At 38.8% G+C, this 13513-nt stretch overlaps 1 pseudogene across 1 annotated transcript in view; it reads right to left on the minus strand.

Annotated features, from left to right (window-relative positions):
• The window catches only part of LOC309623014 (EP300-interacting inhibitor of differentiation 1 pseudogene), a 5953-nt pseudogene extending 1759 nt beyond the window's left edge, over positions 1–4194 (minus strand). Inside the window, exon 1 of the transcript in view lies at positions 1–4194. This exon is cut by the window's left edge and continues 1759 nt beyond it. The product of the transcript in view is annotated as an EP300-interacting inhibitor of differentiation 1 pseudogene (transcript).
• Between the last annotated feature and the right edge of the window lie 9319 nt (positions 4195–13513).

Genomic DNA, 13513 nt, shown 5'->3' on the forward strand with positions numbered 1-13513 from the left:
TCAGAAGTGGTTCATTAGTGACCGCCTTGGCGGTCTCAGAAACCTCCATCCATGCAGTTCTGTTGCCTGATGATGTTTCCACCCTTGAAACAAATGTTCCAGTTGGAGGTATGGAGGTACAGGGTCTTGACAAAACATGCTTGACTGCACACTGTACGGAGACAACCCCTACCCCCGCCCCGCATTATAAAAACCCACTTCTTAAAAAATAGCAAATCCAAGAAAAGTATAAAGAAAAAAATTCATCTGCAAGCCCCAAACTCAGAGACAACCATCACTATTTGGTGAACTAATCTCCAGTTTGGTTTTCTGTTGATTTTTACCTGCATCAGTGAGTGATTTTGCTTCAGATACAGACTTGAATTGTGCTTTAAAAAAAAAAAAAAATTACCTCGAATGCCAGTGCATAACCAATAACAAGCTTAACTAGAGAAGGAGACTGAGGAAACTTCAGATACTGAGGGGGATTTCTGGGCAAGTTTAAAACCTTTAAGGGTTGACGGACATGAGTGTTCATAAAGTCTCTTTTAGATGTAGGGCTTTCTTTTTACTTGACAATTTTCACTTAACATTTCTTACATTATGAAGTTGAAACAGTCTTTTACCTGTAAAGTTAAATGAAAAACAGAGAGCAAGTAAAACAGACACTTTCTCTAGAGTGTAAGGATGTTAGAAATAGTTTGTTTTCTTGTACTTTCACATACATTTTAATGTCTCAAATTTGAAACTTTATTAAGGAAGTCTTAAGTTTGACTTATAAAAATAGTCAAGACAAGGTATTTTCTTGAATTATAGATCACAGTAGCTATCTAAATGATTAAGATACAAGTACAAGCAAAATTTCAGATGATCTTGGAAACACATTTTAAGACATAGCACACACAATACATATTTCTTTGGGGGCTTGATTATCCTTTAGGGGTACTGAAGAATACTCAATTTATCTTACACTAAAAATTTAGCGTTTGATAACCACAGCTTGGATAGATCACAGAGTGGAATCTTCAAAGTTTTCTCCGTATACTTGCAGACAAGGGAATTCCCTGGCAGTCCAGTGGTTAGGACTCGGCGATATTACTGCTGAGGGTGAGGGTTCAATCCCTGGTCGGCGAATTAAGATCCCGCAAGCCTCGCGGTGTGGCAGATAGATAAATAAATAAATAAATAAATAAATAAATAAATAATAAAAATGCTTTCAGTCCAAATAACTCAAAGAGATCTTGTGTCTTTAATTGGACAAATTAGTTACTCTTTGTCATGCAACTAATACAGTGGGCTCTTGTGCTGGTAGTTTGTCTTGGTCATGACTTATTCTTGCAAAACCATCCCTTACATATGAAAGATATTTTCCCCAATGCAAGGAAAATAATCTGGATCAATAACAAAGTCAAAGCCATAGGTGTTTTAGGACATTCTTGAAAACAGGAGTCAACAGTACTAACAGCCTTTTTCTTTACCAATTATCTTCCTTTTTCATAAGTGTGCTGTCCCTGCCCTATTCTACTCTGCAAAAATAAATAAATTAATTAATTAAATTAGGAAAAAAAAAATTTTTAAGATCAAGTTTTCCACTGGCACGGACCTATTTGGAATGAACCCGAGAGACAGTGGAACACTGGGTCTCTCCCAAATCACTTAACTACTCTGTATCACATCAATAATCTAATCACAGCCGAGTTCTTCGGTCAAACGATTGACAACCATAAGTGAAAAAAGCTTTTCCATAAAAGCCAACTGATCAGAAGAGGTCTTTTCATAACGCATTTGAAACCCGCCATCCAGAGCTGCTTCTCTTACTCTGGAGGTTCTCAGAAACACCTTGGCTTCTTCAAAGGCTGCTGAAACTCTGTAGCCTGCACCACTCAGCTGCTCCTCTTCCGGATAGGCGTAGTCATCCTCTCAGTCATCAAATTCCCAGTCTTTCTCGTCGTACCCCCCTCCCCCCTCCCCCCACCTTCTCGAAGCCAGGGCTGGCGAGCCGGCCTGGCTACTCCCCAGAGCTGGGCCGGTTAGCAAGGCCTCCGTCCCCCTGTGGCTCCGCCGTTGGCTGGGCCGCCTCCTCCGCCCTTGGGCCGTCCTGGTCGAACTGTGGCAGGGCTCCGGTGCGGGGGTTCGGGGATGGCTCCCGGCTCCCGCTGCCTACCTCTCTCTGTGGAAGGTCCCTCTTGCCAGGCATCAGGTCCATGTGCACGTCATTGCTCTATTCATAGAGCTGGGACGGCTCGTTCATTCCCAACATTGTGCAAGCGGCTCAACCTCCCAAAAGGCGTTTTTAGCAAGATCGGAGCTACGCCTTGAATCACGTTTTTTAAACTTAGATTTTTATGTTATTAAATTTTCCAAAACCTCATTTGCATGGTTGGCTCAAATTCTAGAAGACAAAAGTAGCCTGATTTCTGTCCCTAGGGCTCTGAGTTTGGACGGGAGATTCGAAGAGAAGAGGGTAACCAATACTAGAGTAGAATACACTGGGATTACTGCTGCATTCAGTGCCTTTATTCCTGGTGTTTATGTTAAATCTTACTGAAAAGATTGTGGTGTGATTTTTATAACTTTGTATAGCTGTCTGCTTTTCAACCAATGTGTGTGTCTTTCAGGCCTCATGGGCCTGCAGAGATTGGCCTTAGCTGAGTATTTCATGTTTTAATAACACGACCTTCCACTCAGTCATTTTATTAACAGGCCCTTCCACTGCTCCACAGTGAGGTCCTCAGTGTGGATTAGAAAATGTGTCTGTAAAACCACACGGAATCATGAACTAACCACAGCCCCTGACATTAACAGGGCTCTTACTATCTGCACATCAGAGCATTAACTTCTTAGAATGTTAATTTGGAATCTGGGCTCAAAGAAAGAGAGAAAGAAAGGAAGGAAGAAAGAAAATATTTTGAAATAATTATAGATTCACATAAAGTTGCAAAGACATGTACAGGGAGGTCTCATGTACCTTTCGCCTGCTCTCCCCAATGATGACATCTTGTATAAGTATAGTACAGTAACAAAACTGGAAATTGATGTTGGTACAACCCATAGAGTTTATTCAGATTTCTCCATATCTCTATATAGCAATATTTTTTTTCCCAGCACATTCATTTTCTCATTCTTTATTTACACTGGAATCAGCTCACTATTTAAACTTATATAATTTGCATTAATTTAATATGTACATCATTATTCTTTTTTTTTCAATAACAGAAGTAAAACTTTAATTTACTAATTTGTGGAAATTAAACAATACAATCTTAAACAACCAATGGATCAATGAAGAAATCACAAGGGAAACTGCAGAACACTTAGAGACAAATAAAAATGAAAACACAGCACACCAAAACTGCATGTTTTTTCAATGTCATGATTGAACATTGTCTATTAGGCTACCCAAGATTTAAATTTACCTAGTTCTCAAGAGGCATGATTCTTTGTTTGACTCACTACTTCTTATCTTTTTTTAAGGGGACGGGGGAGGATCTAAGAGGTGGCACCGGGCCACAGTCGACCCCCAGTGACAGCTAACAGCCGCACTGCTGCCCTTTCCTGCCCCAGGACCTGATATATAGCAATTTTATCACATGTGTAGCCTTCATGTAAGTGTCACAATCAAGACACAGAACTGTTCCATCACCACAAGACTCCCTTGTGCTACTCTTTTATAGCCACATACAACCCCTCTAATTTCTCCTGTCTCCCATCCCTAACCCCTGACAACCACTAATCTATTCTCTGTCTCCAATTGTGTTGCTTCAAGAATGCTACATAAAAGGAATAAGACAATATGTAGCCTCTAGAGACTGGCTTTTTTACTCTGCATAATTGCCTTGGGATCCATTCCAGTTATATCAATAGTATTTCTTTTTTTTTAATTGCTGAGTAATATTCCATGGTATAAATGTACCACAGTTTGTTTAACCATTCACCTGTCTACTTTTATTCCTAGTCTGTTGAATGCTTTTATCATGAAAAGGTACTAAATTTTGTCAAATACTGTTTCTGCATCAATTGAGATGATCATGTGATTTCTCCCCTTAATTCTGTTAATGTGGACAACTTTTTAAAATATTAAATTTTGATAAGTTCTTTATTTAGTCCAGCTACAAGTCCTTTGTCAAATATGTGGCTTGCAAATATTTTCTCCCCAACTAATTTTTTTGTCATTATTGTTGCTATCCTTTTTGCTGCTTGCCTTTATTTATTTATTTTTTTTTGAGGTAACATTGGTTTATAGCATTATATGTTTCATGTGCAACATTATATTTCTACTTCTGTATACTACACTGACAAAGGAGCAAAAGCAATTCAATTTCTCAGAGAAAGGATAGCCTTTTCAACAGATGTTGCTGGAGCATCCATAGGGAAAAGGATGTATGTTCTGCTCTCCCTGGAATTTCCTCCACTCAAGTCTCACTGGCCTCCCTTCCGTTCCTCCAACAGAGCAGGCGGAGGCAAGGCTTGCTCTTACCTCCTCATATAAGGCTCTCCCCAGGCATATTCCACCTTGTTCCCGTACCTGCTCCTCACCTTGTTAGCCAGGCCTTCCATCACATCTATTTAGAATTGAAATCCTTTTTTCCTTCTCATTCCTAACCTGCCTTATGTTTCTCATTGCACTAAACACCCTTGGGCATGCTACATTTAATTCACATGAATTTTGTTATACTCCTAATTTCTCAACTAAAACCTATATTCACTGATGCCACTTTTGCACGTGGTGGGATCTCAGGCTCTTAGGACAGTGCCTGGCATATATTTTGTTCTCAGCACATATTTGTTGAATGATTAATTGTATTATGCAAAACAATTCAAGAAATTATTCTGGCATCTCACATGCTCATTTCTTGCACTGTAACGTCATTCCTTTCTCTGGGTGTTTAGTTAGCGAGTTCATTTTTCTTCCTAGAGATGACACCATAAAACAAGTCACCTTTTGGGGAAAAAGCGACTTTACATCCCCTCTCCTCCCTGCCTCTTTACCTGCATCTCCCTCCACTTATCCTTTTTCTTCCTTCTTTAGAAAACTCTTCAACCCATCACTGTGGCCCCCCCAATCCAGACAGAGGGAAAGAGAAAAGAAAAAGGTCAATGAGACACTAAGTTAAGAAAAAGGGAGAAGTAGATCAAAGGAAGAAGACTGGAAGAAAGAGTGAGAAGAGGCATAACACTAGAAGATATATGCCCACCCCCTCATCCCCCCAAAAGAAAATAAAAACTAACCTAGGCAGAAAATAACAGGAAGAGAAAATGCTGATAAACAGAAATGCGAAATGACCAGCAATCAGTAATAGGAACTGCAAAAAGGAGAGAGGTGGGTAACAGGTAAAGACCCTCACCTAAAGGTGGGTTCCCTGGAAGAAAACAAACTCAGCAAATACCCTGTGAAGGAGATTCCAGCCTCAAAATCATTTCATCCTCCTTTCTTTGTTTGCACTTACTGGATTAGCGGGGTCAGGGAGGAGCCCCCCGGCTCTGACCTCCTTCCTCAGCTCCCACCGACCTCTCAGTCCAGCTGTGGGTGTCCATGTCACCCTCAGCCTCCCTGTGACTCTCTAGCTCAGACAATGGGCCTCAGACAGACAACAACCTCCTCTCAGCAAAAGGGGTGTGGAGAAAGTGAACCTAGTCAAGGAGACGGTGGTGGGCAGATGGGGACAGAGCCGGGATCCGTGTATCTGAGCCCACCCCCTGATGCCCGTCCCCCTTCCATGGGCTGCCTCCCAGCCTGGGTTGCAGAACTGTCTCCCGCTGCCCATGCAGGTGCTTAACACTGAACCTGAGTGAGGAAGGTAAAGCTGTGAAGTCCCAGGGGAGCCCACAAACTCCAGCCCTGGAGCAGAAGCTCCCAAGTTTATAATTAAAGAAATCCAAACAGGGAGCTTGGGGACAGGACCAGAAGAAGGGCCAGTGGGACAGGGTGGGGAAACCTGGTCATGGGAGGGGCACAGGGCAGCCAGGGCACAGGAATGGGGGCAAGTTCCTTGGTGCTCTATCCCCCACCACAGACACATTTCAATGGTTCCCCAGTGACCTCCCAGGCCCACATGGGGTCTTTACCTGTGACTGCCCCAATTGGCTCTCCCTGCACTACGCCATCCACACCTGTCCTTTTCCTGCCCTGTGAAGTCAGCCTGCATCTACCGGAGGCCTATGGTATGCAGAGCACTGGGTGAGATGTTGCACTTGAATCAAAGGTGGGAACTGAACACAATTCCGTCCCTCCTAGTGGGAGGGAAAGAAAAGCACCCATCTTTGAGAGAGTCAGATGGTGGCATGGGAGCTGGGTGTCTTCCCAAACCCTGTTAGATGGTTATCTAAGCTCAGTGCCCTTCACAGTTTGCTGTGGACAATCCTGTGGTCTTGTTATTATGCCTGTTGTCCCAGCGTAATCGTGGATAGCACTCCCTTTCACTCTCAAGAGTGTCTCCTGTTGAATGATAAATTTTATGGTTTCTCTCTTTTTGGCTTTATGTCCTATAGAATTAATTAATTTTCTCACTGACCAATATGGTGGCATTTTACCTGCCAAATGGCTAAGTCACCAGACTCGTTTCTTCTAAATCCTTGTATTTTTAGGTGTCTGTAGTATAAGCTCTGACAGTGGCTTTTTTGTTTGTATGTTTGTTTGTTTGTTTGTGTTTTGGGTTTTTTTTTATAATGCAAGTACCTGACTTAAGCTTTGATTGCCACTTCTTTGAAGGCATCCACTTCAAAGAAGACTATGTGGAATGAACACATTGACAGCCATGTTGCCAGACAAAGAGCCAGAGCCTAGCTGCCTCTCCCCACTGAGGCTCCTTTGTTTTAGACATCCTGGTTGATTTCAATAATTGGCCATTTGGGCTGCTTGTTTTTTTTCTCTTCCTGTGATTTAAATTCACGGCCTTATGTTTAAATTAACTAATAAAGAGTGATCCCCTAAAGTCCTAGGCCCCCACCCTTGACCCCTGTAAAAGCAGGACCCCAGGCCCACTCTCTTTCTTTCTCTTTCTCTACTTGCTGCCTCGCTGTGTGGTCCCAGGTGTGTTGTGTATGTAATCAACCTCTATGTTTTCAAAGTTTCCTGATGGCTATTGCTGAAGGGTATGTTGCAATCATAATAGGAACCACAAGGGCTGGTCCAGCCACAGCACTGGTTATTGATAAGATGAGATCATCATAAAACAGTGTCTTTGTTATAGGTTTTTTTTTTTTATGTACCCCTTTGTCTGCTCTTGCTTCCAGCTCTTTCAGCTGGAGGCAAGGAACACACTGAGGGGGATGCTTAGAGGGAGAGGCAGGAAGACCAGAGAACAGAGAATGGAATTGGGTTCTGGCAAATTGGTTTTCAGCACATTGGCTGCTGAGGACATGACTTAGAGCATTTACCACTCTTCTCCCTTTTCAGCCTTTTCCTCTTATCCTCCTTATACATCTGATGTTTTTCAATGTCCACACTTTTGCTCAAACCATTTTTCCCCATTGGAGATTACAGTCAGCCCTCTATCTCTGGGTTCTGAATCTACAGAGTCAACCAACCATAGATTGAAAGTATTCAGGAAAAAAAAAACTCCAGAAAGTTCCAACAAGCAAAACTTGAATTTGCCATGCACGGGCAACTATTCATATACCATCTACATTGTATTAACTTAAGTAATATTATGATGATGATTTACAGTATATGGGAGGATGAGCACAGGTTATATGCAATTTAACCATTTATAAAAAGGACTGGAGCATGCAGAGGTTTTGGTATCCACTGGGGAGGGGGGATCCTGGAGTAAATCTCCCATGTATACCTGGGGATGACTGTACTATGTCTGTTTCCTCTAGTCTTCCTTGGTCATTACTAATTCTCCAAAATCAAGCTTGAGCACATCTTCTCCTTTCAAACTACCCCCAAACTCAATCCACCATGATTTCAGCCTCCCACGAATCACTGCAAGCCTACTGTCTACATACTGGGAAACATATACTGTATTGCCATGTGACATCTCCTATATTACCATTCATTATACTGAACAGGCTCCAGTTGATCTTGTACAAACAAGGAAATGCCTTTATTTTTGTACAACCACTGCTTTTAAATAGGACATCTCAATTCTTTCATCCCCATTTTCTCATGATATCTCATGCATATTCAAGAGTTGGGTGGTTAGACTAAAGCTCATTTAAGTATTCTAAATCCAGTCCATTAAAAATCAAACTTGAATCTCATATCCAAATTCAGTGTTTTTCTCCTTGATCCATCCTAAATCAAGATAGCTTGAGGCTTGAAGACCCACAGTAGGGAAGCAAGAAAAGTCTATTAATAGCAATTATTCCTTATCTTTAAAGATTCTAAAGGCTATAGACGTAGTCTTTGAAATGCCCATTTTTCTCAAATAAATTACTAGGAAGTCTGAACTGATACCTTCTTTTTTATTTTGAAAACTACCTTGAATAAATAGAAGTATTCTGTTTTACTTTAATGTGTAAGTGTAATTTTCTAAAATAATTTTTCAAGTGTCTGAGGGTATTCAAAGTACTCCCCCAAACTTTAAACACTATGAAGAAAGCAGTAACTGTGACATAAATGCCCATGAGATGTCAATATCAATATTTCTCTGTTAGAAATTCTTTTAAAATGTTCATTCTATTATTTTTTTTTTATTTCCTTATCTTTTAGAGAAACACACTAATGTATTTACATATAACGAAGTTATATGATTCCTGAATTTTTGTTTCCAAATAATCCACAGGTGAGGGAGGCAGGGAGAAGTGGGTGGGAGAGCAGATGAAACAATATTGGCCATTAGTTGATAACTGTCAAAGCTAGGTGATAGGTACATGGACATTTATTAAACTATTCTCTCTAACTTCATACATGTCCAAATTTTTTTCATAATAACAAAAATTGAAAGCTCACTAAAGGTGGTCTGATCAAGTTATAATATAGCAACATGATGGAGTACTATACACTGTAAAAAGCAACACAAAGTATTTCTATCTGCTATGCTGATCTTCAGGATATAATGTTGAGTGCAAAACAGTGTACATAGTATGCTATCTCTTGTGTAAGAAAGGAGGATAATTATATATATATGTATATATATACATTTGTTTATATTTTCAAAATTCAAAAATGAATGGATAACCAAAAACTAATAAAAATATGTTTCATGTAGGAGGAAGGAAGAAATTTTGGAGAAGACAGAGATAGAAACTAGGCATCTTTGAATGTACTTCTGTTTATAGTTTGGGTTTTGGCAAATGTTTCACACAATTAAAAATAGAAATTAAATAAAAAAAAATTTCGAGCTATAGTGGAGTAATTTGTATTAGAGAAACTTTCACAATGAGAACAATTATAGAAGTTGGATAAAATACAAGAAAGCAAAATTTTTTGAAGGCATCATAACAATAGCAAAGCAACCATGACTTGAGAGGCTGAGGTCCCAGCTAGAAGGGAAGAATTTTGAGATGAGTTGGATGTTCTGTGGTGCTTTTTCTTTCAAGAAATTTGTTGATTTAAACAGCAAAGGGTCTAATGGCTGGAAAGCTGAGCAGAACTTTCAGTAATCTCATAGATCTGGGAGACAAAAATTGGAGTTCACAGCCCTCAAAAACATCCCAGGTTTCCAGCTAAGACCACAGAAAGACTATATCCTAGGAATAATAATTAATCGGAAATAGACAAATTCTCATAAATACTGACCCAGCTTCCTACAGATCAGTCATAGGCTAGATTAAAATCTGCTGAAAATTTAGCTGCATGACAGAAGGAAAAGATTATCTTCCAGAACTTCAGACTATCTCTATAATTTGTAATTCACAATGTTATCCATTCAAGAAAAATACGAGGTATTCCAGGGCAAGGATAAAATGACCAAAAATCAAGAGAGAAGAAAAAGAAACAAACTCAAAGGAGATCTATATATTGACATTACCTTTTAGAGACTTTAAAATAACTATTATTATTATATTCAAGAGAAAAGAAAAGAAGATGGATAATTTCACCAGACAGCTGCAATCTATGAAAACATTCAAATAAAACTCTAGAATGAAAAAAAATCAAAAACTAAACTAAGGGGCTTCCCTGGTGGCGCAGTGGTTGAGAATCTGCCTGCCAATGCAGGGGACACGGGTTTGAGCCCTGGTCTGGGGAAATCCCACATGCCACGGAGCAACTAGGCCCGTGAGCCACAATTACTGAGCCTGCGCGTCTGGAGCTTGTGCTCCGCAACAAGAGAGGCCGCGACAGTGAGAGGCCCGCACACCGCAATGAGGAGTGGCCCCCGCTTGCCACAACTAGACAAAGCCCTTGCACAGAAACAAAGACCCAACACAGCCATAAAAATAAATAAATTTAAAAAAAAAACACTAAACTAAGAACTTAATAAATGGATTTAGGAGCAGGTTAGACACAAGTAAGGAGAGCAGTAGGTCAATAGAAAAATCAAGGCTGAAACACAGAAAAAGAACATAAAATATGGGAAAGAGCATGAGAAATATATGAACTCAGTGAGGTCTAACTTAAATGTAACTGGAATCTCAAAAGCGGAGGGGAAAAAGAGAATAGGGCAGAAGCAATATTTGAAAAAAATAGTGGTAAAGAAATTTCCAAAAGTTATGGAAAACATCAAGTCATAGAAGCTCTATTAGTCAAAAGCAAGGTGAATAAAAAGAAATTCATAGTGTAAACTGTGGATAATCAAAACAAAAAGAAAAAATTTAACAGCATCCATCAAAAAAGACAGATTACATTAAGAAGTGCAGTAAGAAGAGTAAGAGTTGCCTTTTACAAAAAATAATGGGTAAAGTGTTCTGAGGTCCTCATGTTAAGCAGGAAGTAGCAAAAATACTTATTTATTTGGATTAGACACTAGTAATCAAGTATGCCAGCTGTAATTTCTAGGTAACTACTAAAAGAAGAATAAAAATAAGGATAACTAACAAGTTATTAGAGAAAAAGAAAAGATTGAAAAATATTACCTAATTAATAATAATAATAACAATAATAATAAGGCAAGGAGAAATTAGTACAAGTGGGACAAGTGAAAAACCAAATAGTAAGATTATGAGTTTAAACTGAAATATATCAGATATTGTTAGGGGCTGAATTGTATCCCCCCTATATTCATACATTGAAGCTCTAACGCCCAAGTACCTCAAAATGTGACTATATTTGGAGATAGAGCCTAATAAATGTGATTAAGTTAAAATGATGCTATTAGGGCAAGTCCTAATCCAATCTGAGTGGTGTCCTTATTAAAAAGAGGAAATTTAGACACACAAAAGAGACATAAGGGGCAAAAACACACAGAGGGAAAAACATAGTGAGAAGGCAGCCATCTGCAAGCCAAGGAGAGAGGCCTCAGAAGAAACCAAACCTGCTCACATTTTGATCTTGGACTTCTAGTCTTCAGAACTGTGAGAAAATAAATTTCTGTTGTTTAAGCCACCCACTCTGTGGTACTCTGTTATGGCAGCCCTAGAAAACTATCACAGACATCATACTAAATGTAAGTGGACTAAATATGTCAAAAAATGATGAAAATTGTCAGGCTCAATTTTTTAAAAAGCATAAACTGTACACAAAATATTCTCTTAAAATTAAGGGTATTAACAGTATAAAGCAAAAGAATGGACAAATACATACTATGCCAACAATGTAAAAAAATGTTGATGAAACTATGTTAATATCAGGCAAAACAGACATTAAAGTAAAAAGCAAAACTAGAGATATAGTGGGATATTTCATAAAAGGGTCATTCAACCAGAAAGGTAAAATAATTTAAAATTTATATGTACCCCAAGCAACTATATGCCAATAAAATAGACAAACTGGAAGAAATGGACACATTCTTAGAAAGGTACAATCTCCCAAGTCTGAACCAGGAAGAAATAGAAAATATGAATAGACCAATCATAAGTACTGAAATTGAAACTGTGATTTAAAATCTCCCAAAAAACAAAAGTCCAGGATCAGATGGCTTCACAGGCAAAGTCTCTCAAACATTTAGAGAAAAGGTAATACCTATACTTCTGAAACTATTCCAAAAAATTGCAGAGGAGGGAACACTCCCAAACTCATTTTATGAGGCCACATCACCCTGATATCAAAACCAGACAAAGATATCACAAAAAAAAGAAAATTATAGGCCAGTGTCGCTGGTGAACATAGTTGCAGAAAGCCTCAACAAAACACTAGCAATCCGAATCCAATAATACATTAAAAGGATCATACACCATGATCAAGTGGGATTTATCCCTGGGATGCAAGGATTCTTCAATATCTGCAAATCAGTCAGTGTGATACACCACATCAACAAATTGAAGAATAAAAACCATATGATCATCTCAATGGATGCAGAAAAATCTTTTGACAAAATTCAACACCTGTTTACGATAAAACTCTCCAGAAAGTGGGCGTAGAGGGAACCTACCTCAATATAATAAAGCCATATATGACAAACCTACATCTAACCTCATACTCAATGGTAAAAAGCTGAAGGCATTCCCTCTAAGATCAGGAATAAGACAAGAATGTCCACTCTCACCACTTATACTCAACATAGTTTTGGAAGTCCTAGCCCAGCCAATTAGAGAAAAAAAAGAAATAAAAGGAATCCAAATTGGAAAAGAAGAAGTAAAACTGTCACTGTTTGCAGATGACATGGTACTATACATAGAGAATCCTAAAGATGCTACCAGAAAACTACAAGAGCTCATCAATAAATTTGGTAAAGTTGCAGGAAACAAAATTAATACACAGAAATCTGTTGCACTTCCATACACTAACAATAAAAGATCAGAAAGAGAAATGAAAGAAACAATCCCATTTACCATTGCATCAAAGAATAAAATACCTAGGGATAAACGTACCTAAGGAGACAAAAGACCTGTACTCTGAAAACTATATGATGCTGATGAAAGAAATCAAAGACGACACAGATGGAAAGATATACCATGTTCTTGGATTGGAAGAATCAATATTGTTAAAATGACTATACTACCCAAGGCAATCTACAGATTCAATGCAATCCCTATCAAGTTACCAATGGCATTTTTCACAGATCAAAAAATCTTAAAATTTGTATGGAGACACAAAAGACACTGAATAGCCAAAACAATCTTGAGAAAGAAAAACGGAGCTGGAAGAATCAGACTCCCTGACTTCAGACTACACTACAAAGCTGTAGTCATCAAAAAAGTATGGTACTGGCAGAAAAACAGTAATATAGATCAATGGAACAGGATAGAAAGTCCAAAAATAAACCCACGCACCTATGGTCAATTAATCTATGACAAGAGAGGCAAGACTACACAATGGAGAAAAGACAGTCTCTTCAATAAATGGTGAGGGAAAACTGGACAGGTATATGTAAGAAAATGAAACGAGCTTTTTTTAACACCATACGTAAAAATAAACTCAAAACGGATTAAGGACCTAAATGTAAGACTGGATACTATAAAACTCAGAAGAAAACATAGGCAGAACACTCTTTGACATAAATCACAGCAACATCTTTTTCGTTCTGTCTCCCAGAGTAATGGAAATAAA

Source organism: Balaenoptera borealis (genome assembly GCF_965194805.1).
Source record: "Balaenoptera borealis genome assembly, chromosome: 2".
Taxonomy (NCBI): Eukaryota; Metazoa; Chordata; class Mammalia; order Artiodactyla; family Balaenopteridae; genus Balaenoptera; species Balaenoptera borealis.